Consider the following 27,917-nt stretch of genomic DNA (forward strand, 5'->3'; position numbering starts at 1 on the left):
ATCTCCAAGCTGGCCACGTCCATTCGTTTGCAAATTAGGTCCTTTTCTTCGTGCTGCCAGCTGCGGTTTCGAAATACTGTGAAGCAACCTTCCCGTCCCCGGCTGGGGTGCTTAAAAAAACTTACAGGAATATTTCTTACCAATATAACATATTTCATACATCTATTTCTCACAAGCACGAATTATCTAAAATACACATAACAATGGCATCTATTACAGCGAGAAAGGCACAGCTGCTTGGGGATGTTCTGGGTATCTTTCCTCCAGGAATTTCAAAGTCACCCAGAGCAGGGATGGCTAGATAGGGATCACCTTCTTGCACATAACTGAATCTTCTCTCTCCTAAACACGGAGCCAACAAATCGCTCCTGGCACCCTGAGGTTTATCAGCAGCGAGCCATGCAGGGACTATCCTGCCTCATCCTAATTCACTTGTCAGGTTTGACAGGACCAGAGCTGTAGACAGCACAATACATCACATCATTTTGCCTTGTCATCACTGTAATTTGTATACTTTCTGCCACCTTTTTTGTTCATTAGCCCACATAATTGAGTTCTTCGCTGTTTTAGGGACTACTGTACAACATCATGATTTGCTGTCTCCTTACCCATGGAACGCCAGCCCCACCAATGTTCTTAACTCCAGTTTTGTTTGTTAGCATCTGGCACAGCATATGCTGACGTCTCACAGCTATTGTTCCAGACTCTGCACATTTACAGTTACCATCAGTTATTCACAATAGGCTCTGAAAAGTTTCATAACAACAACTAGAAATTCTTCAAATCCTTTAAATTAAAACTCACAATTTGGAATTTCTGCATGCCTAGGCTTGCCTTTCTTGGTCACCCAATACATTAGCAAACAGTGGTATCATTTATCTAAACACTCTGGATAGCTGGTATCACCACAGCCCTAATGTAGATTATATTTTTATAATACAGTTTTATTATTTATTATTTATTATTTTATTATTTATTTTTATATTTACAGTGTTTCACAGATGAAATAAAAACCAGACTGCACCAAATCCAGCTTGTGGAACAGTTTCAATTATGCCTTTCATTTAGAACATTTCTGAAAACATCAACCGGGCTATTTCATATTTGCTTTTGCAATGCAAATGCGGCTCAGCACACACCCCCCCCTGCCCCCAGCTCTCTGTGAATGCCAGGTGCATGATCCACACCCCCACTCCGTGTTCCTCACCCTGTGGCCCTGGGCCCTGGCCAAAGGCAAGGAGTGCTCCCAGGATAACTGCCTTGCAGTGCCACTGCTGGAGGAGTAAACAACACCAGCAATCAGACTTGTAAGCTCTGCGGTCACCAAATGCATAATTATCAGGGAGGGGTTTCCACACCTCCTACTGACAGCAAGATCGAGTCTGTGTTCCTGGCCATGCTAATGAAACAGTAAAGCACATAAAGCACGTTATGAAGTGGTTTAGGGTCAGCCATCGAAACACAACATGCAGGTAATGGCTCTATCCAAAAGATCCTCTACTACAGCACAGCAGGTCCTTGCATTCACAGAGGCACTTACCTGGAGGAAGGAGTTTGTGGTCAACACTTAAACACTTAGCTCACTTAAAAGTGTGAATTAACTTTTACTGGTAAAACAACACTGTCCTATACAGGTTTAATGAATTCAAAGCTCAACTAGAGGGGAAAGTTCTGCATTGTGAACGGGGTGTGCAAGTGGCCCGTCCACAGATAAGCACGTCTGCATGTGACTGCGATACACCACCTTTCTTGGTCTTGCACTACCACAGTGAGGTGGGAGGGTCGTGGTGCAGGCAGCTACCTGGTACATCCCTTCTGGCTGGGACCCCTCCCCTCAGAGGGGATGTGTGCCTCAGGCATAGTACAAACCACACAAACAAACTTCAGGACATCTTTGGTGAATTTCTGCACACTCAGACATTCAAAACCCATCCTGGACATGTTCCTGTGTCACTTGCTCCAGGTGATGCTGTCTTGGTGGTGGGGGGGGGCCCAGATGATCTCCAGAGGTCCCTTCCAACTGCACCATCCTGTGGAGCAGGAGCAGCCCTGGCCTCACTACAGCACACACAGAGCCACTGCAGGCCCTGCCAGGTCCATCCCTTCTCCTGCCTCTGGATCAGCCCCAGCACCTCACACATCCCTGAACCCCAAATGCACCTCATCAATGTGTATAAATATATAAAGAGGGGGTGCTAAGAAGATGGACCAGGCTCTGCTCCGTGGTACCCAGCAACAGGACAAGAGGAACAGCCAGGAACTGATGCACGGGAAGTTCCAGCTGAACATGAAGAAGAACTTCTTCCCTGTGCAGTCATCAAGCACTGAACAGATTGTCCAGAGAGGGTGCGGAGTGTCCCTCACTGGAGATATTCCAGAACCCACTGGACACAATCCTGTGCTCTGGGATGGCCCGGCTGGAGAGGGGAGCTGGGACCTGTGGTCCCCTCCAGCCTCAGCCATCGTGGGATTCTGTGAAATAACCCCAGAACCTTCACAGTCCCGCTCAGCTCTCACACTCCCCTTCCTCCTGGCCCCAAACCAGGCACACCTGACAGTGCTTTCCCACACCGAGGGGAAAATATTTCCCTGTGCCCAGACCCACACCTTCCCCATCACCGGCAGCCCAGCTGTAATAGCTTTGGTCCCGGAATCCCAAAGTCATTTCTGTTGGAAAAGACCTTTAAGACCATCGAGTCCACCCTGTGACCGATCCCCACCTCGTTACCCAGCCCAGCTGAATGCCACTTCCAGTCATTCCTTGGACAGCCCCAGGAACAGGGCCTCCACCACCTCCCTGGGCAGCCCCTTCCAACCTCTAATCACCCTTTCTGTGAAGAAATTCCCCCTGATGCCAGACCTAAATCTCCTCTGGTGCGGGTTAAGCCTATGTGCTCTCATCCTGTCGTTGTTCCCTGCGGGCAGAGCCCGACCCTCAGCAGGCTAGAGCCTCCTGCCAGAGAGTGGCAGAAAGGGACACGCTGCCCTGCCAGCCCGAGCCGGCATCCTGAGCTCCTTCCTCCGCGTCCCACTCATAGCCACCCCGACAACGCACCATCCTCCAGCGCCGGCATCCCTCCCTTCATCCACCTATCCATCTCTTTTTCCCTCCCTCCCTCGGCCGCCGCCTCACGCCCGCCCTTCCCGGCACCGGGGCGGAGCCGGCGGCAGCAGCAACGCGCATGGGCCCCGCCGCCTGTCCCTGAGCCCGAGCGGGGGGCGTGTGCCGGACGCGGATCCCCTCGCCGGGCCCTCTCCGGCCCCTTCCCGCCGGCTCCTCCTTACCTGCGGCGGCCGCGGCCATGGCGCTGTGGGCGGCGGGACGGGGCTGCTGAGCGGCGGTCGGGGCGCGGCCCCGCAGCGGCGGAGCGAGGTGAGCGCGGCCAGCAGAGGGGGAGAGCTGAGGGGACCGGTCGGCATCGCACTGCCGGTCGCGATAGTGTCGCGACAGCGCCCTGCAGGTCGTGAGGGCGGCGCTGGGGTGGGTGATGGGGCGCGCGCCGCGGCCGCTGCCGCCATGGACGGGAGAGAAAAAGGAAAAAGCCCCGAGTAAAAGCATTCGTGGTTTGTCGTGGCGGGGTTTTGTTCGTCCCGGGGCTCCCCCTCTCCCTCCCTTTCCCGCCCCTGGAGCTCCGCCCGTGTCGCCGGGGGTCTCCCAGGTGGGCGAATTCTCCTGTGGCCGGGGAACAGCCGCCTGCAAGGAGGGATAAAGGGCATTTCAGCCCATGCGTGCCATCCCCGCGCGGGGCTCGGCGTGGGGACGCGGCTTTGTGCGGTTCCATTGTCCTGCTGCCCTTTGTGCAGCTGCCGCGGGCACGCAGGGTTGGTGTCCGGGGACAGCCCTGAGCAGGGACGGTGTGAGCAGCGCCCAGCAGGTGCTGCGTGTGCTCTCGGAGGTGGTTTATCCACGTTATCTCGGCGAGCTTCCCGCCCAGCTGCTGAAGGAGGTGAGCGCTGGGTGCCGGACTGAGGTTTGTAGGGAAGGATCCATAACACTTCTGGACTGTGAGTGAGCAGTGGCAGCTTGGGAAAATAGTAAATGAGCCTTCGAAATTCTCACGTGCGTACCCACCTGTGCTGCTGTTTTTTCTGCAAATCGTGTGTCCCATCTTGTTCTCCCTTGGGAATCTGTCTCCTGTGGCAAACGGCTGCTCCAGACCTGACCGAGGGCTGCTGGATAGTTCGAAGGTGATGGGAACGAGTCAGTTTTTGTTCCTTTTCTGTCCTTTCCACATGAGATTGTGCAGAAAACAGCACTTTGGACAGAGGCTTGGACAGCCTCCGTGGGCACCCAGTTTGTTGTGTTGGTTGGTCCTGGCACTGGGAAGAATGCAATTGAGAGGAATAAGTGGAAAGGCAACAAGGTAGAAGCTTAAAATACGCCACTTAATTTCAAGAAACAGCTGTAAGTGTGTAATCCATCCAAAGGTGACCAGACACTCTTCTTTGAAATTAACTGAATGAGTTGGTTTCCAGGACTCTTAAAATCTATTTCAAGTGTTTAAGTTTGGAGCTTCTGCAGCACAGGGACAAATATCCTGCATGTGCTGATTGAGAACGTGTGGTTTGTTTCCCACTGCACAATGTCTTCTCATTCTAAAATCAGGTTAGCCTTGAGTGAGCAACTTATTTTGACTGGTAAGTAAAATATTACATAATCTTTATGATAAAAGAGCAGTAAATAGTTCTTGTGCTTGGACTGGTTTGTTTTCATCAAACTTGTTGGAGCCTTACCAGGGTGCCTGCATGTGGAGCTGATGGGTTTGTAGTGTTTGAACCCATTGGAGCCCGCTGCAAGAATCAAAATTCTGGTCATTTGACAGCATATGGTGATAGAGATAATACAGTGGGGGAAAATGGGGTCAATCTGGCAAAATGCAAAACATGTTACTTAGGGAAACAGAACTGAAAGTGTTACTGTGGTATTAAAGCCATGTATAATAGACAGAAGAAATATTAGTCCATTGTCAGAAGCAAATTATTGGCCAACCTTTCAGCTTGTAGTCTTAATCTGTTTTTTTTTTTTTTTAAGTGCTCTTTGTTTCATCAGAAACTCAACAAATACATCTGAGGCAAGTCAGCAGACATATCATCAGGGACCTGCTTTAGTTTTTGGGTTTTATGTCCAATTTGTAGCTGGATGTTGCAATGGTTTTGTGTCACTTGCTGCTGGTGGGTTATGAAATACCAGGATCACAGCCCTTAACAATGTGTTTTCTGTAATGCAAAGTGGGGAGAATGATGATCATGATGTTCAATTTAAGGGGGATGACTGCAGTGGTGACTTACTGGCTGGAGAGAAGATCCCAGAGGGAGGGGAGGAAATCCAGCAGAAAAGAGGAGTAGTGCTACTTTGGTCGTTTCCCCCCTGGGCTTCTAGTTCTTTTGTGGACTTCTGAAAAGGAAATGTCATTTTGCTGTCTGAGTGCATTGTTTTGCATGAATTGTCAGACCACATTGTGGGGATGATTCCAGTCAACTTCCCCCATTTCAAAACAAACACATCAAATACTGTAATATGTTTGTACAAAAACTCAGTGTGTTTTGCAGGATCCCAATGTCTATATTTCCAAAAATAAACGATGTTTTTCATACTTTATTATGGCTAGAATAGTTTTTATAGGAGAGAAGAATTGAGATGGGTTCCCTTGGCCTTTGTGAACTCCTCTCCACCAATAAGAGGAACATGTTGGTTTTTTCATGAACTGGGGGATTATTTTCATTTGCATTTCCTCAAAATATTCTTATCTTCGCAGTAGTTCTGATTCCAGTGGCTGTGACCAAGGCAAGAGCTATTGTCTCTCCTGGTGCCAGGGTAAGGACAGAAAGGGAAGAAGATGTAGGTAAATTTGTGCATTTTTTTTCTGCAGAACCAAAGTGGTCCCGTGGGACTACAAGCACGGGTGGCCTCTGCCAGGTGTGGTGTCCACAGGGCCAGGTCCTCTCCCAGGTGTGCTCCTCACCTGCAGCTCCTGGATCTGGTTTCAGCCTTTGCTGTGCAGCAGCATTGTGTACCAGCCAGGCTGATGAGCTTGCTGCTTGTATGGGTTTGATGATGGGGCAGGTAGGTCCGAGCTGAGAAGGATCCTGACAGAGCCGTTCTTCCCCACCAGACTCGTGCAGGAATTTGAACTTGAGCACGTTGTCTGTGCTTCTAACAGTGGAGATGGTTCTGTGTTTCTGTTCAGCTCTGGTAGCTGCTCTTGGTTTATCTAATATTGCAATAAAAGTGAAACAGATTGCAGCGTTTATCAACTTCTAAAGTATATAGCAGCTTTTCTTGGAAAAATCAGTCATTTTGGTATTGGGGGTGAGGCAGGTCAACAAGTCTGGACAGTCCGAGCATGTGGGTTTTCCCAGTGATTTCTATTCTTATGCTAATCCTTTGAGCAGGCTGGCTGAGTGCTGTTGGAGAGGAGGGGTGTGCACATCGAGGACACTAAAGAGAAGCCATTTTTTGTACTTATTGTTATACAGATTAGGTTTTCCAGCCAACCAGAACTTGGAGAATCCCAACCCGAGGATGTGATACTGTTTGTCAGGAGTCATTTAGCAATTCTAACCCGGTTTGACTGAAACTGTTCCTCTTCAATATTGATTTTGAGGGTTTTTGTTTCCTTTGCTTAGGTTTTATTTTTGTAAATCCGTGTTGTAGCTGAAAAGTTGTTATCTTTGCTGCTGAATTAAAGGTGGAAAACTTCAGTTTTCGATTTTTAATTATTGTGATGGGTAAGAAGTGTAGGGAGGCAGCAATAACGTGTTGCTCATTTGAATCCTTGTTCTGTTTGTGTGTGCCTTGCTGTGTTTCTCCTACACTGTCTGCAAGCCCTCAGTTCCTGCAGTACAGAAGATTTTAGATATATAGATTATTGAGTAGTTTGTGCATGTTCCTAGGGAGGTGTGTGTGCCACTAGAAACCAGGTAAAAGATGTAAATCTCACTCACAAGATTTCCTTGTTGCATATTGGTTTTCCAAGATTGTTTTAGAAATATGAGGTACTGGAGAAGTCTGAAGGAGATGCTCCAAGTTAGGATTTTGTTGCACAGAACAGGAAACTGCAGCTGTTTGTGGCCTCTGTCTTGTGTAATATCCCCAATAATATATGGGGTTTCTGCAGTGCAAAGTGCTGGGGCTGTTAAGCACTTAAAAAATCTCTGCGTGTTTATTTCAATGTGGTGTTTTGTGGTTCTGAGGTCTGTGCTCACTGCAGTAGATCCGCTTATCCATATTTGTGTGTCGTGCTGGATTCTTAAGAAGTGTGCAAAATAATTAAAAACCGCCCTTTAAACTATTTAGTAAATTGGATTTGCTTTGCCAGCAGTGGAACAGGAAGTTAATTGTGTTTAAGTTGATGTTGACTTTTCCAATCTGATTTTCTCTGGGAAGAAACTTTACTACCTAGTTGTTAAATGCACAGTTAATTACCTGCTGATTGGTTAAGCTGATAAACCAATGCTACCAGGTTTACTGTAATCAGGTTGGTAAATGTGCCAGGTATGTGCTTCCTCATGCTATTGTCTTGCTTTATGATTAAACCCAGTGTTAGCTCTCATCATGCTTACGATTTGAATGTATTTACTATTGTCAGGTGATGATTGACACTGAAGTTACCATTCAGTGGATGTTCTTGCTCTGTGCTTAAGTTGCACTTGTATAGTTCTGGAGTTCATAGTGTTGTCTCTTAATATTCTGAGAATATGGCTCAGCAGCATTTAACCCATAGTATAGAAAATAAAATATATCTCCACTTTTTAGAATAGTTCTTGTAGGCACCTTTATTGTCTTTCAGTCTTGTTTCAGTAGCTATGTTGCAACATATTGATTGTGTCCTGACATGGTGTGAGGTCAGTGGTTGAAGCAATAGCTCTGCATCTGTTACTGATCAATGAATCTTTCACCCTCTTGGTCATCTCAGTTTTTGCTGATGAAGAAGCTGAAATTTCTGCCCCTCCATCCCATCCCTGGTGTGCCTGGGGCTTTTGCCTGCCCTCATCTCAGTACTGATGTTTGTGGGTAGAATACATTGATTTTTAGTGTATCCATTATAACTCATTAAGAATCAGAGAGGAACTGGAGTTTCTCCAATTTCCACCATTATTTCATTAAACCAGGACTGCAAGGACTTTGGAGCATTTCCTACGGATTTCAGGGTAGAATTAAATGCTTAAATATCTTTGAGGTTTTTTGTTGGATGGAGGGACACTTGGTGAGCCACAGTTGTGGCCTTAGGTCTTCTGGTGGCAGCTCTTCCAATGGGTGAATTGCTTTTAAGATAAGTGGATGAAAGGTAGTTTGCTAAAAGCTTTGTCATCACTTACTGGGAGGTTGAGAAAATAGTTTCCCCAAAAATATCTTTGATGGCAAGGTGTTAGGTTGTTATGTGTGGTTTCAAAATTCTTGCTTATTACAGAAATACATATTTAATTCACTATGTATTTTGTTATCTGAGCGATATTTATTATTGACTAAAAACATTTCTATAGAAATATTGAAGTTAAGTTGTTGTGCCTTTTTCCCCCCTTAATTTAAGTAATAATGTTTCCTGGCATTTGGGAGATGAACTTTTTGGCCTAGATACTCAGAATGCTCAAGGTGTATGTGAGTTCTCTAGGAAAGAAGAGAAGATGCAGTGCTTGGTGTTTTGAAAACAGTTTGGTTTTTTGGTGCCAGCATAAAACCGAGAAGTTTTCCAAATCTAAGTGTTGTAATTTGGCCATATTCTTAGAGACCTTCACTAAGGCGAAAGCGTGGCTATTATGAAGAATGTAGCTGGACAACCCTGTTTGTGCACAATTTTAATTGCTGCAAGAGTCTTTGAGTGTTTGCTGATATTTACCCTTTTCCTCCTTGTTATGATTCATGAATGTCTTCATTAGATTTCATAATAGCAGCCTTGTGCCAGGCCTTTTGTTTTTGCTTTTTATGAGAAGCTTCTCTAGAGAGTCAGCTCCCACCTGCTGGGAACAATCAGTCTTTTAACAGGGTGATTTCAGTAGTTTTCAAAATTTATTTTGACTTCAAAAAGACTATTATCTTGCTTGATAATGCACCTTGCTTGTTCTTCCCCCCGAATTTACATAGCAGTGGATACAATGTGGTGGGACCTTTACAAATTTTATCAACAATTTCCATATCAACTTTTCATGGACTATGAATACATTTCAGTAGCTGCTTTCTGTAACTTGCCTTTATGATTATCATCTTATCCCTTACACTCTGTCTGGGATAGAAATGAAAATTGCTGTTTGGGTATCATGATTTGTTGTTAATGCTTATATATGTGTATTTATAATGTATGGATTATGATACCACTTTTGTACTAAAATATAAAATGTAGTTTTTTTGTAAAATTTACAAATTAATGAGCAATAGCTATAAATATTCAGATAAACCAAAAGAAATTCTTTGGCACAATCTGTAAACCGGAATGTGTTGCTCCTTCCTTGCTTCTAGAAATCTGCAGAGGTGTAATATGTTTACTGAAGCTTGAATCAGTAAGGAGTACTTGATTTTTATTTCAGCAAAAGTTCTGATAACTTATTTTTGGACGTGTAAATGAGATTCTATAGTCGTCCTGTTGCATGATGCACAAGGCAAGCTTCAGACATAAAGTTCAGTCATTGGTAACTGCTGCAGCTTATTTCATTGAAGAAACAGGAACAAAAGTTTGTTTGTAACCACTCTGGAACTGAGAACAAAGGCTGCGGGGACCTTTGAACCCCTGTGGCTGTGCATCTGAAGGAGGAATTGTTCAGGAATGGGAAAAACTGCCAGAAGACCAGGGATTTGCTTTTCCCAACAACTTTCTCCAGCAGTGTTCAATGACTGCATTTAAAGCAAAAAAAAAAAAAAAAAAAAAAGTTGGTTAATGGGAAGACTCCCTTACTTATTCTTCCCACCGAGCTCTGATTTGATAATAAAGCACGCTGGGATGGTTATTCTTACCTTTTTTTCACCAAGGCAAGCTTTGAACAAATGAGTGTGTGTGCTCTCTTTTTTGAGAGAAATCTTAATGATTGATTGCATCCTTAAACATTTTGTTCTCTCTCAAATGTTCTCTACAAGAGATTCTGGCGTGTGAAGCAATTTGTTTCCCCTGCTTCCTGGTGTTGTTCTGACTTCACAATTATTTTTCATTCACTTGCAGCTGTCTCCTCGAGGAAGAAGGTAGGGAATTATCAGTGTTCTGAAGAAATTGTTACTTCTTTGCACAATGTGTTGACTGGCACATTGGGTCTCCAGGGGTTGTCCAGCATGAAGCTTCTGCTGCAGGCAGCGATTTGTGCCTTATCATTCGCCTTCATGAATTTTACAAGGCTTAAGCAGAGGATGGGCTGCACTGGATGAACAGATTCTCCAAATTGCTTCGTGCAGAGGGAGAGAAACCACAGTATTGAGGGTTTATTATTTTTCCTTGAGTAGTGAACATAACACACCAGCTGGAAGAAACAGAGTTGTTCATTTATATTTCTCATCCTGGACATGCAACTCATAAGTGTGCTCAGGCATGTGTGTAACGTGCGTGTCTGTCCCTCTTTCTCCTGTGCTGCTCTGCAGTTCTTTGGACAGAAGGGAGAAGCTGGGTTTGCCCCTTAAGAATTGAATTAGGTGCAAAACAAGTGGAGCCATAGGATGAGATGTGGAATCTGATTGTGTTTTTGCAGTCACCCTTGGAGAGGATGCTTCACACCAGTTTGCAGCCAGGTGATGTTTGTGGCTGCAGCCACCTGAGTTTTTCTCAGGGTGTTCCCTGCATACCTGTTTCCCAGAAAAGCACAGAAGGAATTGGGAAAGCTCCAGATACCAGAAAGAAGAGTTAGCCATCGGATATGATTTGGCTGACAGAATAGTATTTTAAGCAGTGATTCCTCTTCCTGCTAGAGAGGAAAAAAAATCCATTTATTTCAAATTATCAGGGGCCTCCAGTCCTTCACCCCTTTTTCCTTTTCCCTGAGGGATGCACACATGGGGTGCACTCAGGGTGAGGCTGTTGTAGATCCTTGTGTGTTCAGCCTGCCTTTTCAGCTGTTCTGAATGACAGCAGCTCTCAAATGTCTTGTCTTGGTTCTTAAAACTGCTGATCTCTTTGTAACCTGTGGCTGCAGTTTCTGTGAAATTAGGCTGGGCTGTGGGGAAATTCAGCTTTGTAAACCTGGTTCCCAGGAGCATGGGAAAACTGTGTGGTGGTTGCCCTTGTCTTTGAAGTTCTTTATGGGATATGAATTGGCTGTCACTGTGCTCTTGACTTTCTCCCCTGTTAAAATATGCAGCAGCTTGAACTGCTCAAGTAACCTACATTCAGTCATCCATACAGAGAAGAATTGCCAATTGCATAAGGAAGCCAATACACCCATGGCTATTCAGTTATGTAGCCATATTGTATTAATTTAAGAAGAATGGAGCTGTCTGGAGTACAGCTTAGGAGCTTTCTTAACAGTTTCACCTAGATTGCAAGAAAACTTAGTTCTGTGATTGCATCCTTTGCTAGAGGTACTTCGCATTTCCTGTTTGGCAAATGCCAGGGTTAACAATTAAACCACAGTTAACATCTACAATTAAAACTGGAAATGAAAACATAGATCGGTGTTTTAGAAAACTTAATTTGTGAGTCCTTATCTCTAGCAAACTTGTGGAGGAGGGTTGCCATATGGCTGCTAAATATAACTCAACTTGCTCCTGATAGCAGTTGAAAAAGTAGAGAAGTTCGCAATCTGGTATCCGTGTTGTTAATAAGAATGTGCTGCAGACTTGGAGTGCAGATGAAGGTAATGGGAAGAGAGCCAAAAGTAATCCAGTGAAATGTAAGTGTTTCCTGTGATAGGTGATGGGAGCTGACACACTGGGGAGGTGCTCAGCATCCTGCAGACACTGGACCTTTTTTCAGCAGTGTCTGTGCAGTGGAAGGGTGGCAGTGGCTGCCCAGTTACACCAGTTTTCTGCTCACCACCCTCGCAGTCCAACAGCTCCTATCCTTGTTTGCTTTAAATATTTGCACTGCTGCAGCCCAGTGCTGGGATGGTGGAGAACTCGATCTGCTGGAGCTGTGTGAATAAGATCAGGAATACAGGGCTTGAGAGTAGTGATTCACAACTTTTAATTCTGGTCTTAAAATTTTTCTTAATACTAACATTTGTGTTTTTTTGTGTGGACATACTGCCAAAATACATGTGATCCCATGTTTTAAGGATACAACTGTAGTTGAAATATGGGAGAATTTCTAGTAAATATTTTCAAACTGAATCTGTGCATACATTTGAAGGAAGTGTAAGTTAGTCATACACTGTGCAATGGAGTACTATGTATTTTTCAGCAGTGGATATTTTTGTGAAATACTTTGATTGTGAAATACTAATAAATAAAGGAGATTAGTAATTTTCTGATGGGAAAACCTGTGAAGAAAGTAGAGCTCTAAAATACTTACGATTTCCTAAAAAAAAAAAAAAAATTACTTACCCTGCCATACTGTCCTTCTCACTCCTCTTTTTGAATAGAAACATCCAGAGTAGGTGTTGAACTGATTTAACAAAGCATTATGTCTAATGTTAATCCAAGGGCTCCTGATAGGATAAAAGGCATTGCTGAACTGAGGCAGAAATATGATAGGAAAAGCTTATCCTGGAAAAGAATCAGAAGAGAAACTGTATTGGTTATATTCCTTCAGGCCTTTAAAATATTTCAAAGGGATGAGTATAGACTTTCTGATGGGGTTTTGGTGGCTAAAAATGCAGTTACACAAATCACAGCTTGTTGGGGCAGGGAGGTTAATTCATGCACTTGAACATGTGCTCGTCCACTGTTTTCTCTGAAGTTGAATTATAGACAACAAGAATGTGCTTTGTTGTTCTTTAATAATAAATAACAGCATAGCAGTTTTGATCTTCAAAGCACTGCTCAGACCTTAATTAATCTTCATAATACTCCTGTGAGAGACTTAAAAATACTCCCTACCCTTTTGGACAAGGAGCTCCTTAGCATGGAGATGTTGGAGGATTTGCTCTGGGCCACATTGTCAGGGCCAGCTGGGACAGTTGCTCAGAGATTCCTGGCACCAGGAGCTTTGGCTGCTTCTGGAAGCTGTGTTGCTTTTCTCATTTATGTGTTAAAATTTCAGAAAAATTTAAATACACCAAAAACTGCAGTTCTTTAAATTATTTTGGATTTCCAACTGAGTGTTAACTTATGCATATGCATGTTGGAATTTCCCTGTTGAATATTCCTGTAGGCAGGAAAGTGCAGAAGGTTTGTGTTTGTGCTGTTGTGTGGGAGCAGGTATGGAAAACTGCACTTCAGAAAGCTTGGGTCACAACTTTGGTGTGACAAGGTAGAAAATAAAAGTATGTAAGTCTTTAAAAGAATCTGTAGGACAGATCATAAATACATAGAAAGTGTCTCTCAATCTACCTTCCCTAATCTTCCTAATTATTTGTGCTTAAAGTAAGGAGAAGAAGAGGAATTAATGTAGGTGTTGATTTTCAAGGTTTGTCCAAGGTAATTGCTGCTTAGAGTTTTTAGGACAGATTTAGGCAGTACATTGCCTACATTTGGAGAATAAAATAAGAACGACAAAATCAATTGACACTATTCAACTCACCTGAAGACACAGTTCAGAAGGAATTATAATGTAAACTCTTGAAATTATCCTGTGTGACCATTGGGATCCTGGCTTGTTACACGTGCATTTTTCTCACTAACGGGAGGGAGTTCATTGGTTACTGCTGCAGATAAGGAACCCAAAATATGAGCTGTCAGGAGAAATGCAGAGGTGTATCGCATTTATTCACATCTGTGTTTGCTTCTTACATAACAGACCCAAGGGCAGAGTGTTTAATGTTTTGTTCAGTACTGTGTAAACTCAAACTAGCTTTTCAGAAACTGGGATGCTTCAAAATCATGAGTAGCCCCTGACTGGTGGTGTACTGAGCTATGTGAATTCTCTGACATTGTAATTTCTGCTGGAGGTTGCACCAATTTGCATGAGGAATGAACGTGGGATTGGCTGGTGAAGCAGAAAGCTGACAAGCCATTAAACAGGTCTGAAGGATTCCTCAGCATGAAGAGCAAAGTCAGCAGAATCTTGGAGCCAAACACCAGATAAGTCTGGTGCACTTCACCCGGTGACCTTGTCGTCTTGGAGAAACCTGGCACGGTGATGCTCCCAGCACTCCTGGGGTGCAGGTCTCTTCAGCATCCCCTGCTGAGCCAATTATTTGTCCCATGCGTTCCCAGGAGAAATCTCTGAAGTGTTTAAATGTATTTTTAAAATTTATTAGAAATGCAGTGACTTAGGCTGACTCAAGGGTCCATATTGATACTGCACTTTGTTTTGGATGCAAGGTGCAAATAAAATGTCCAAATGGAAAAGCTGTGAGAAGTTTCAAGAGTTCTGAACTATCAAGTCTAATCTTCTATTCTAAATACTGTTGAGATTTTTATTAACAAAATTTTGCAAATAACATGTTTAACTCTGTTGGATTTATACATCCTGTTCTTCTTCATTTTTGATACATTAGAGCAGCAAATCTCGATTTAACAGAGGGCAGAATATATCCTTGTTACAGAACTCCAACCCTATAAGCCATACAATGCATGATGAGTAAAAATCTTCTCTAGGTCTTCCTTCTCTGACTTTGTTACTTCATTTCTGGAGGCTTCTCGGAGGTGTTCAGAGAGGTAAATTAAACATCAACAAACAAGTTGGAAAATAATTTGTGTATTTTAGTTTCCCAGGTACTGTGACAATAAAGAAGGTCTTGATTGCTGAACAAACATGTGGTTCTGTACCAGCTGTGTCTGATAAGTGAAATCCCTTGGCATATGCTTTGGGACAGGCAGAGATCTTGTGCCTTTCTGAAGCACACACTGCTGAAATGCTTCTGGTTAAAAATGACTGCAATTATTCAACTTGCCTACCTTTCACAAGTTTTTGAAGCTATTTATGCAAATAGCAGTTTCAGTGAGATGACAGTAAGACCCAGGAGTTGTTTGTTGTGGGGTTTTCATGCTTCCTTGAACTAATTTGTGTCCTTGAACTAATTTGTGGCCCTAATTGGGTGTAGACACGTGTAGCGCTCTTGCACTCTCATGTGCATCTCCCAAGAAAGGTCTTTTCTTCCCTCCCAGCAAAGCATTTCTCATACTGCACCAGAGCCAGCTTCTGGGAGCATGGTGACACTCCTATCTTCTTAAAATGAAGAAAATTCTCATTCCTCCTTAGCATTGCTGATAGTTTACCTACCCAAGAAGTAGTTACAGAAATGAAGATGGAGGTATTTGACATGTTAATTCATGGGCATGTATAGATGAGTTCAAGTATTCACTTCTAAACCTTCTAATTCTTGCCTGAAATTTTATTAGCACATTGCTAGGCAAAATGCTTTTTAAAGGGCTAGACACTGTATGGAGGAGATTTGAAAGTTCTCATTGTTATATTTAATTTTCCTAAATAAATGCATAGGCAGCTTGTTCTTTCCCCAAATGCTGTGTATTCTAAATCAGACTAATCTGTGTGGTGTTCAAATCCATTCAGCAGGCCTTCTGAAACTCAAGAGGAGCGGTGCGTGGATTTTCTCCAGTTGGTTCAGCAGCTCTTGAGCTCAGCACGTCCAACAAATCAGTAACTCCGAATAACTTGGGTTGTTCTTGTCGCTTAGGACAGTGGTAAAGAAATAGTCTTTATTTGAAATGGGAGTAGTGTATGGTTCAGTGAGTGTGGTCTTAACTCTGCTCGCATCAGTGGCAGTGGTTCTTTGTGGAGTAAATTGACACCTTCCCAGCACTGAGCTCCTGCCCTGTGTTTGCCTGGTGTTTGAAAGGATTAATGCATGGACAGTGTGTGGATTTTCTTGTGTCACTGCTTGTTCCTGCTTGTGGGGAAATCCAGACGATTCAGAAAATGGTTTTTGAGAGATGATTTGTGAAGGTTGTTTGCAGACTGACATATGGTGTGGCATACGGTGCTATTTACCACCTCAGAGTCTGAACTTACAGGGAAATTATTTTCTTTTTTAAGTATTTAACTCTATTAAGTACTTGCAGACATCTTCCAACATTGCCCTGGCCAAGTCAATTTACACTTTCCTTTTATTCAGCTTGTCCCATCTGTTTGTGACTGTTTTCTTTCTTTTTTTATTCTATAAATAGATTTTAGAATTTCAAGGGCTGAGGGTCTCAGCAGCATCAAGCACTTGCAAATTTCTCTTAGCTTTTTACCTGCAGCCTCCAAGGTGTCTTGTCTCAGACCTTGCTATGATGTGGAAATGGAAGTCAGGCCAACTACTGGACTGGAAGAAATGCTAATACAGCCTGGTGGTTGTAACATCTTCTTTCCAATTCATCCTAGTTCTCCCCTGAAATAGCAAACTTTTGAAACAGTGAAGATGAAGAAATGTGTCACCAGAGGACACCAGGAAAAACGACGCACCACAGCTTTGGTCACCATGAAGAGACTAATTTTTTTCCTCTGACTCCAGTCATTTATAGTTCTCAAAAGGTGCCAGTGGATTGGAGGGTGAACGTGCCACCTCTCCAACAACACTGGACAAACTACAAGTCTATAAAATTTCTCCGCCTCTGTGAAAGAATGCAAAACAATAGGTTGTTTACAGAAAGTTGTGTGAGAAAGTTCTCTACAAGAATGTAAATTCAGAAGGCTTTAGAAAATCCTAAGAAATCAGGGCGACAGAAATGATATCAAGACGTGCCATTTTTTTTGTTAAAAATCTGGTTTGTAAAGGAAGAAGGAAAAAAATAACAAAATTGTTGTCTTAAAACTTGGGCAAATGGAGCTTTGAGATGATGAACTTTCTGGAAGACTACGTCAATCCTTTTTGCCCTGGTGGGAGATGTTGAAATAAAATGGCTTCAAAGGGAGAAAAATGCTCTGAGCTTTCCAGGCACAACTCTTGATACCATGGAAGTTGCTGGTAGGTTTGCTTTCTTCCAGCTGGGCCTGTGTAGGTATTGCAATGAAGATACTATTTATTTGCTTTTATATTATTGCTTTTTCAACAAATACTTAAAATTTTTCCCTTTTATATGCAGAACTGCAAATCTTCAAAACATGAACAGAGGTGAACCAAATGCTCAAGTGTAGATTTACATAAAAGAGACATTAAAAAAGGACCTGAAATATACAGGGAGATGTAGAATGGCTTGTGTTTTCTGAGCTTGTTTCCATCTCTCTGGCTTATATTAGGGTCATTTCTCTAGCAGAGGCTGCAATTTTACTGAAAGAGAAATTAGGAATGTACGCAAACACTTGGAGAATGTTTCCCCTACTCCAGTTCTACTTTCGCCTCCTCCAGCCTCACTGGGAACATTCTGGTTGAAGTGTGGGTCTACATCCTCATAACGCGGTGTCAGGATCTGTGCCACTTCCCTCTGAGCAATCAGTCACCTTGTGTACATTCTTGTAGAGAGAAAGCAATAAATGTTTCTCCTCCCCCATTCCTCGCCTGTGCCACTCTGCCTTTTTCTTTTTTTTTTTTCCCTGAGTCATAAGGAAATGGTGGTCAAAGCTCTAAGCAATAAACCTTTACAGACTACTACAGCTGCTGCTTAAATGTTGAGGTGGTAGAAAATTTTGAAGTGAAGGTCCATCCTCCACCAGCTTCCTATGTTTCCACTCTATCCCAGCTATATGGCTAGAGAATCTCATTCCCGGATGCTAAGTGTTGGTATTTGTGATATTTTCAATGCAAATGGTAAGCAGCATGTAAAGGAGAGGGGTTTTTACTTAGGTTATTAAGTTCTTTGTGATGTGAGGCTCTTTCAGACAACAGAAAAAAGTATTCTCTACTTATTGGAAGCTTTGCAAAGATGAAGAGATTCTAAACAGAAAAATCTGTGTGCATTTGTCCTTTATAAGTTTGTTTCTTCAAACCAGTGTTTGTAACGTGCAGAAGAGATTAGGGATGTCAGAACTGCACACTAAGGAGGAGGCAATGTAGGTATCTAGTCTGATGCTCAAAATACAGAAGACAACTTTTGGAGGCTTTCTTAACTGGATAAAACATCCTCGTGAAAGCATTTAAATGAGGGCTGGTTTTGCTTACAGAGGCCATACATTTAAATAAGCTTAAAATGTGAACACAACTGCATGCCTTCATGGAGACATAAACCAGCATGCCTTACATGTTTCCCTTCTCTCCCAGTGGGAGTTTGTGCTAGCCTGAGTTTGCCAAATGACACTTTTTTGTGTGCTACCCTGCATACTGAAAGTTATGTGCTTAAAAAGCTGGTGCCATAGTAAAATGTGGTATCAAAGGGTTCCCTGCCTGAAGGAATATTGCAGTGTCATCAGTCTGGTAGTCTTCTCTTTTTTCCTGTCTGTAGATGTTCTTTACAGGGTCTTGGAATTCAGTGTAGGTGGAAAATGACACATCAAATGGAAGGGACCTTGTGCTCACAGCTCAGCCATTCCAAAAAGAGGGATAGCACAGGAAAATCCACCTGCCAGTGGCCATATGGGCCACTATCTCAGTGTTGCTGGTGTTGAAGGGACTTTGTGATGTAAATGTCACTGGGACCCTGCTGCCCCTCAGCTGGGAGTTCTGCCCTACAGCAAGATCATTAAAACGTGTGATCCAGGTGTGCCAGTGCCTAAACCCCCGGGTTTTCTGTAGGGAATGTATGTCCATGAGGAGGGGATTCCATCAAGGCTCCAGCTACCTCCAAACCAATGGACAAGACAATTCTTTCCTGTCGGCAGGAGAGAAATGTGTTTGAGGTTCACCAGACCCAGTTCTGGTGCTTTCTTGCAAAGCCAGATTTCCTTGAGTTTCAGTTCTGATTCCATAGCGTTCATCACCAGGGCACCAACTGCCTGCCAGGGGCACAGCTGTGACCCAGCTAGATGCTGCAGCCCTCGACCTCTGTCCATGCCTCTCCTTCACTGCTATTACATTTTTCAGGATGTATCAGGTTCTGTGTGTTTTACTAAAGTGTGGCAGAGGTGTCTCATTCACTTCCCTCGAGATATTTCTTTGTAAAGCTGCAGAATGTGCTGCTTTGCTTCAGCAGAACCTGAAGGCTGAATTTGAACGTTTTCCTATGGTTCTGAAAAGAAATCTTTTTGAAGGTTAAAAAAGGAGTTGTCAAATGAATTTCATGTTATTTTTAATTTCAAATAATTTATTTATTTAGCCATGTTATTAGAAGCTTTTTAGGTTGCTTTTTTTTCTCTCTTCCTAGTGTAGGAAGGAGGGATTAAATGGCCATGTTTTGGAAGTGGGGATAAATCTCTGTGAAGTGGCATCAATAAACCTTTCCTCAGCCTTGATGTCCATCCTTTGGAGGAAATGTTGACAGAGCAGTAACGTTTGTGCATCCTTTGATGTGTGAGGGTTTGACATCTCCTCAGACTCACTGTTGCTTTAAATAGCTCCAAATATTACTTCTTGAAGCAAGAGGAGCAGGAAAGGTGAATGACTGACGAGACAAATTTCCTTAATAACTTCCCATTTAGCCAAAAGATAAACTGGTTTTCATCTAACACTCTTCATTTATAGCAAGACTGACCATTTGAGACCCATGTAAAGTGTTTCTGCAACATGCTCCAAAATCAGCTTCTGAACACATAAATAAATTACTTGCTGTGGCTGGTTTGTTTTTTAATCAAGTTGCAAATGCAGATTCCTGAAGTGCTTTTATTGAAATAATTTTATTTTATGCTAATTAAAAATACAGGGCTGCTACTTTATATTGCCATCTTTTGAGGGGCAGGTTTGCAGTGTAGAATTGAGGCAACTGCTTGGGTTTGCTTTTTTTTAAAATTTCTTGTGCCAGTATCTCTTCTGGTTAACTTTGAGTGGATTTGTGCTGCTGTGCTTTGAAGAACTGAGCAGTGTGTTTCCATAGGTGATGAAATGGGAGTTTGTATATTTTGCAGCAATCCTGCACATGCCCTGCACAGTTCAATCACTATTTTAAATACAAAATATATTCAAGAATTGCTGTTGCTGAGCAGACACCTTTCAAGGTGAGTGGCCTTTAAATATGATTTACCTGTTGAGTGTATCTGTCTTCTGAATGGTATCAACAATATTTTTGAATTACAGAATTTTAGGGACAGTGAAGGGGTTTGAATCTTTGAGTAAGTAATTTTTAACTGTTCTGTTTCTGACAGTTTAAATGTTATTGACCAAAAACATATTTATGTTTGTTCAGCACAAATATTCTCCTCTGTAAGAGTCACCATCTGTCTCATTTCTTTTGCATCTGTGAGTAGTTTTTTGTTTTTTCTTTAACTTTGGGTAGAATTATTTTTAGAATCTCTATTAGGTGATTAGTATTTGTGGTTTGTTGCAGGTTTTTTTCTTTTCACAAATAAAAGAGAATTTCAGTTTATTACTTAATATAATTTTTAACTCTTTGCCCCGGTATTTTTATACTCCCCCACTGTTTGGTTATGGAATTAAGCCATGAGCCATCAAGTTATTTCAGCTGCAGTGAGAGATTATCATCTCACTGCTTCTTGCTGATCCCCGATGCTGGCACTCCTTCACCCAATTCCACCAGAGCACTCTGGGTTAGCAGTATCCCAGACCTTGTTAAGAAGTCCAGGAAATAAGTCCCAGCTACTCCTGTCATGTTGGGCAAGCAGCAGCAACATTGAGTTCAGTATTAGCTTTAATTTCTGTGTGTCTTTCCTGCAGTTGTGCTCCTGCTGACTTCAAATGGGTTTGAAATTGTTCAGCCTTTAGGAAGAATCAGCAGCATCTGGTAAAAACAACACTCAACAGTGTAGTGGTTCCAAGGTCTCCCAAGTACTGGAATAGAGGTCAGCATGGGAAAACTTTATGAGAGAATTCCAGTCCCCGAAGTCTTGGAAAAAAACACTCCCAGGTGTAAATTGAGATCAAAAAATCTTTGGTATGGCAAGCAAGATGCTACAAATAGTATTGTTTATCAATTTATTTATCTATTTAATCTCTCCCCCAGAGGATTTCATAGTTATCTGCCTTTTGGAGATAATTTTTAAAAGGATTTTTTCACTTTTCATGGGTGTTGATGATCATTGGTTGTTTCTTTATGGAATTGTTAAAGCCCCACTTTTCAAAGAATCGCAGAATATTGTCAATTGGAAGGGACCCACCTGGGTTATGAAGTGTAGCTCTAAGTGAATGGTCCATAGAGGAATTGAAGCCACAAATCTTGGCATTACTAATTTTGTACAGTGCTTTTAAATGTCTTTCTCCTTCAAAAAGAAAGCATTCATTACATTCCTTGTGATGTGAGGTTTGCAGAACTTAGTGGAATGAACATGATGCAGCTTGAAATGATACAGCGGAAAAAAAATCCCTGGTTCAAGGTAGTTTTAAAAACAAATAAATTTTCTGTGCCTCTGACTGATGTTATTGTGGTGCTTTGGTGGTTTTTCCCCTTCTTGTTACTCCCTTAAAAGCTTCAAGAAGCTACCAGATAGCTTGTGGCCTGAGAAAAGTACAGTGTTTTCATGTATAGCTGAAATATCCTAAGTAAGATCTTGTCAGCTTTAAACAGAGAGGGAAGGATCAGGCAGGTGTCAGTAGTGACCGTTTCAGTCATCGTTTTCAGGGGTCCTATGTAAGTACCAGGAGGATGTGTTGTAGAATATTATTTAGGATGATGAACCTGAGTCAAAGAAGGATATTTTTAATTCACTGTCTAAAGGAGTCATTTTGTGGCTGTGAGGATGTTTGAGCCAACAGCTGAAACCAACTTGTTTTCCTGTTGTTGAGCTGTTGGTGATTCACTTACATTTTGTGATGGGTTAGTTGCAGCCTTCATTAATGAGTGTTTTGAATTGTTTAATTGAGCTCTTTCTCATAATTCATATGGAGGGGATGGGGAACAATGCTTCTGACAGCATTTCAGAAAAAATAAAATCACTGTCATTGAAATTTTGCATTCAAGACCAACAGGACTTCAGGGCTATATCTTCCTCACACGGTTTTATTTAAAGAATTTTTATAGTTTCTTTGCTAATAAACCAAGTGGAGTTCAAGTTGGATAATTTGACCATCTTGTTTTTAAAAATGCATTTTTAAAAATCCTATGTCTGGTTTATCTGAAGTAGAAGAGACTCTGGCCAGCCCAGGCTGTGCTCCAGGCTCAGCCCTTTCCAGCTCTGGGGATGAGCTATGCTGACTTCATGGGAAAGGGAAAGCTTTCAAGTGAGTGGGTTTTGCTCAGCTCCCTTTACAAGCCTTCACACTTCTGGGGGTGCAGAAAGCCAAACATTTCAGCAACAATTTGCTTCGTTCCCACTACTCACTGAAGTTGCAGATGCACTTGATTTAGGACAGTGCTCCACACTACTGAACCATCAGCACAGCCCCACGGGTTCAAGGGAGTGCATAGATTTAACTTGAAACATATGCTGAGCTGAAGTGGGATGTAAACCAGGATATTACTGCATTTTGTCAATTATACCATTGCTCTGTACTTCTAGGAGTAAAAGGGCATTTTCCCCATGCTTGGTTATTCCTCTCTGTTACCTTTTAAGATTTATATATTTAATTTTCTTTTCTGAATAGGAAATGTCATAGTTCTTCCCCATTTCTGTTGTTGCACTATATAGAAATGACTTCACCACGATAACACATGGAAAAAAAAGTGTTTTGGGTTCAGTCTGAGTGGGAAGAACATTCATAGCTCAAGTGATGAGGGAGAGTTTCAGTCAGAAACCTGCCAGGTTTGAGTGACTCCACTGTGCTGACTTTCCTCTACTCATCAAGAGATGCTGAACATCTGTATGAGTTCAGGCCACAACTCTAGTTCCGTTTTTCCACCTTCTTTCTCCTTTTATTAGAACAAAATTTTGAAGCTTATATTATCTGTCTTGCCTCTTTAAATATAGATTATTTTATCTGACAAATGCTGGATTTTGGCTGTACCTTCTCTTCAGCGACTTGTGTATTTAAGAGGAGGTCACCACTTGAGCGTGAGAAAAAGTGGGTTATTGAATTGCAAAAGAGCATACTTGTCTCTTTGAATTCCTTTGAGAACAGCCTACTTTATGTGTATTGCTGTTTGGAATTGGCCCTGTGCATTTGGCAAGCACAAATGGAAGTGGGTAATAGAGCCAGAATATTGTACTCACTCTTCCTTAGTGCTGCATCCTGGAGTGTCTTTAGGTTTTACTAAGGTTATGAGATTATTAAATTAGTGAAATGTGTGTTTCTGTGTATTGGAAGCAGCTTTCAGTAGTCCACTTTGTTTCAGTGTTTTTGGAGACTCAATTTTTCATCCTATAGTCACATTGAATAAATCATGGCATTAAAAGTCTTCTTTTCAAATAGAATAATTTATGCCTTGCAGCAAATACTTTAAGCAAGATGAACTTTTTAAATTAATAACTTTGGAGACCTGTCTCTGTTTTTAGCATGTTGTAGCTATGATTTGTTTCCCATGGATGTTAGAGCAAAAGAGTGGTGGCAGTTTATGATGCAAAGGGATGTCCTCAATTACAGAAAAAATAGAACAAGGATATATATTGAGGAGAGAATTCTCATTACTGTTGTGAAATTTAGCATTGCTTTCTGCTTCCACTGAAAGTTTTAGGAGAACTTTATATTCAAAGACCACAGAGAAGCACTGGGCACACAGAGCTCATAGAAAAGAATTTTGAATTACTACTTGGGAAAAAAATCTGTACATTTCCTTTCTTTCCTGGCTTTCCTCCAGCTGCTGTTGGTGACATCAAAATAAACTCTGACTTGGGCAAAGGTGGGATTGTGGGTTGGATCAGATGCTTATTTCAGCTTCAAATACTTGTTTATTCTGGGGCTTGCAATCATTTTTGTTTATTGCATGCAGTTCCTCCTCCCTGATCTGCAGCTACAAGTGAGGCTTCCCACATGCCCTCTTCCTCCCTCTGTGTGTGTAGAATCTGTTCCTGCGATTTTTGGAGTCAGAAATGCTCAGCACAGGCTCCAAGCTGCTCATAAAACCAAGTGAGTCTTGGAAAATGGGGCCTGGAGGCCTCGGAATCAAATGTTTCTCTGCATTACTTCAAACATAAACCTCCAGCAGCTCATCCGTTATGATTTTGCACAGCACACTTCAGGTTTTAACAGCTCCAGCAGATATGAAAGCATTGATCATTGGCAAACGAATCATCCCAAATTCATCTGGCATTTCAAAGGCTTTCTCTAATTGAGCTGTTTAGGAAATTTATTAGTCAGAAGATATGCCATGATAACACTCATTTTCTTTTGGGAGTATTTTAATTCATATGTTGTATATTTGATACTTAGAATCAAATAATGGGGAGACTAATAACTGCAGAATGTTCCAAAGGGAGCACTAAGCAAAGTATAGGAATTGTTTTGCCCAAAAATTGAATTTCTGGGCTGGCAAATGAGTGTTCTCTTTATTCCCAGACTGGTACTTAAAATGTATTCCACTTTGCAGCATCATCCTTGTTTTGAGGCATTGTCTGCCAAAGGCTGTCTGGGTGTCATTTCATTTTGAGATTGTTTTTTATCTAAAACACAGATATTTAACTGAAGTCAATCACTCAGTTACCTACACCTGGCTCATGAGATTTCACCAAAGAAAGGTTTCTAGAGAATTGCTCCCCAGCATAAGCCAGTTGATGTTCTAGTTCTCAGGTCCTTTTTCTTTAGTTTAAATACTACTCTTTCATATATATAAATATATATATATATATATATATATATATATATATATATATATATATAAAAGGTATAAAGAAGCTCAAGGAAGAACTACTTAGTTGTAAAACTGCTTTAAATTATTTGAATGCTGCTTAACAGGCTGCTGCAACTTCCAGTTTTAAGATGATTTAACAATAACAATCTGTGGTGGTTAAGCTGCAGGAGTCACATATAACTAATCTTTTTCCAAAGCCTTTTGGCATGTTTATTTTTACATTTTTTATTTCCTAGTATTTTAAATTCTCACTGTTCGGCTACATCTTTTTTTGTTATTTTGCAGAGTACATACACAAAATACATACAACTTTGCAGTTATGGCTTTGCAGTTATGGTGGAGCAGGAAGTGGAGTATTCCCATCTCTCTTGCAGAGGTTCTCGGTAATGAGGTTTCAGTTCAGTCCATTGCCTTCGCTGGAATCAGATTCCTATACGTGACCACCTTGTATGTGATGGCTGGAAAAATAAATAGAATAAATATTATCCTCTATTTCTGAGAAATTAGGGGTGGAGGTTGTGGTACAGAGGTTGGTAGCCAATATTGCTGACTTGCCCCATAGATTTAAATTGTAAAGTCTTTGATGGAGAGTAGGGGTGAGGGATGAGATGGAATTTAGCTGAGCATGATGCTGTCTCATTTTTCTTGATTTGCATTGGATATCTGCAGGCAGGAGACCCAAAGATGCTTTGCAGTGATGCCATTGTGGGTTGGTGCCTCCCAGCACTGCCCTGGAGGCACCGTGTCCTCCTGAGGAGGCACCAGCCACATCTGAGTTGTTATTTAATGCAAACTAAAGGTGTCTGAAGGGCTGTTCTAAAAAGAAGACCAAGCTCGTGAATTTCACGGGCCACTTGGCTTAAACTGATGCATCTTGATGGATTTTTAGTGGAGCTGGAAACCAGGTGTGCCTCTAGTCCGGGTTGTCTTTGGAAGAACTGCATCACAATAGCGTAGGACTGTGTGTATATGTTTATAGTAATCCATTAAGAACCACAAACCACACGCTGTGAATACATTTACCTAAAGCATTGTTTAGTGTTCTGCTCTGATTTCTCTTAGTGTTCCACTCTTCCTTTTTTAGTGTTGGTTAATTTACAATTTGTTTAATATATCAAGTTCTAAATCCACTTAAAGGCAGCATATGATCTTTCAGCTGAGGTGCCATTATGCCTTGAAAATACTGGAATTTCTCATTTTGGCATTAAATTCCAAGGTTTGGCATAGGCTGCAGATGTCTTAGAGATGTGTGTGAGACACCAGATCTTCTAGACTTGAGAGGCAACGAATCAGAGGTTACCTGTGTTATAAACGCCAATCACTTGGTTTTTAAAATTTTAAAAGTTTATTAATAATAAAATAGTTATAAAAATAGTAATACAATTAGAGTAATGAAAATTTAGAGTTAGGACAATTACAAGACAATAAAAAGCAAAGAATTACGGGCGTCCGGATGCTCTCGGGCACTTAAGCCCAATAAGCATGCCTTGTGAACAAAGGAATAACCTTTAAAAGCAGTAGCCTGTTGCATATTCATACCTCTCATACATGATGCATAAATTCCTTGCAAATTATGAACTTTTCTGGTTTTTGTCAACTTCTTCCCCTTAATCCTGGTGGTTCCATAAAGACGGAGAGAAGGTGGAAGAATGTTTGTCTTTTCCGATAAGGAGGCAGTAATTCTTTATGGGCCCCCATCATTGTCATCTCTGTGTGAAGAGTTTCTTCATTATCTCATCTCTTGCTTGAGTTAGTAAAAAAAAAAACCCACATACATAGGTTCTATTTTAACTACAAAACTACATTTACCATGCTATTAAAATGTTAATACAGCACTTCTAATCAATATAACATAATACATATAGTATTCAATTTAATATTTGCGAAAAGCCAGTCATAAAATATGCATTTTTCACACCTGGAATGTTTTGACCAGAACTCTCTTCCAGGTTCTGTAGCTCAGGATTTTGCCATGGATGTGGCCAGGCAGAGAGCTTTGCTCCCGAATGGTGGGTCCTGCCATCCGGTCTGTTTTCTGAGACACCAGAGGCACCTGAGCCAGGATATAATTCACTTCAACTGTTTGTCTCTCACGATCTGTAAACAGCTCCTTTTACCCAAGCAGTTCTTCGAGGAGCCAATAATTGAACAGCTGAATTCAACTTGTGCAGGTAATGAGCACATCAGGAGCAGGTACCTTTCAAAAGGCTTTATGTCTTTCTCTAGTTAGCTTGCTTTCCTTTTCTCATAGGTTTTTAGTTAGATATAAATACTTGGAATTAGGTTTTTTCCATGGTTTAGCCTCTCAATGGTTCTAATGGTGCTGTTGAAAATAGTGAAAAGCTTTCTGGAGAGGGATATTCAAGCAGTGTATGTGTTAAGCCTCTTTCTTCCAAGCTCTAATTCCAAATCAGCATCCTATACAGATCTGCTACTGCATTTCCTTAATCCTAAACAGTTTAGAATTTTTTTCTCCCCTTCAGAGGAATTTTAATTATTTTTGGTAGCACATGTGTGGAAAAAAAGTAAAAAAAACTCTTTTGCTGTAGAGTGAATGACAAGTCATTGCTATTGTCAGCTCTCAGTGGGTTACTTGCATATAAATAAATTACGGCGGGGGAGGGGGCGAATAATCTTTTGTTAACGTTGCATTCTGTTTCTCGTGGCTGCTATGGCAACAGATGAGCCAGTGCTGGCGTGGAAAAGCTTACTGGCACAGCAGAATGGAGTGATGAATTTAGCAGGAGTAAGAAGGGAAGAGCATAAATCCTTCAGCAATGCTGTGAAATGAGTCACCAATTAACCTGCAGATGGGGAAGGGCTTCCACATGTATTTACAAATTATTGAAATCAGATTTTGGCGGTTATATTTGGAGCAGGAAGAGTGTCAGACTGGAATCTGGGGAGCAGTAAATTAGACTGTGTCGTTTGCAGATGATTCGAACTTCCCCCACCTCCCCTCGAATCAGCTCCTTTGTGTAGCTCCTAAAGGTGGAATTGGCTATCCTGAGTGTTTCTTAAGTGAAGTCCTCAATGACTGCACCACCACACATTCCTGCCTCTGGACATTGCCAGGTAAAGGCAGTGAACGACTTCTGTCCCTGCCCTTCTAAGATTTCGGCCTAGAAGAGGTGCCTTTTCCTGTTTTCTCCTGCTAGGCTGAAAATAGAGGGGGTTAACCCTCTTTTACAGGATAAGTAGTTTTAACTCTGCTTTTTTCTTTTAATCTTCAATAGTAGAAAGCACCTCTCACACACTT

The 27,917-nt window shown here is 41.8% G+C and overlaps 1 protein-coding gene across 4 annotated transcripts in view; it reads left to right on the forward strand.

Annotated features, from left to right (window-relative positions):
* The first annotated feature begins 3,191 nt into the window (after positions 1-3,191).
* ARHGAP32 (Rho GTPase activating protein 32) overlaps positions 3,192-27,917 on the forward strand; it is a 240,110-nt gene continuing 215,384 nt past the window's right edge. For 3 of the 4 annotated variants that reach the window (XM_068171905.1, XM_068171904.1, XM_068171902.1), the window contains exon 1: positions 3,192-3,373. The gene's annotated coding sequence lies outside the window, so the exon portion shown is untranslated. Of the gene's footprint in view, positions 3,374-4,016; positions 4,036-27,917 lie in introns of those variants that run through there. The other variant, XM_068171906.1, reaches the window with a different exon arrangement.

Source organism: Anomalospiza imberbis, chromosome 24 (assembly GCF_031753505.1).
Source record: "Anomalospiza imberbis isolate Cuckoo-Finch-1a 21T00152 chromosome 24, ASM3175350v1, whole genome shotgun sequence".
NCBI lineage: Eukaryota > Metazoa > Chordata > Aves > Passeriformes > Viduidae > Anomalospiza > Anomalospiza imberbis.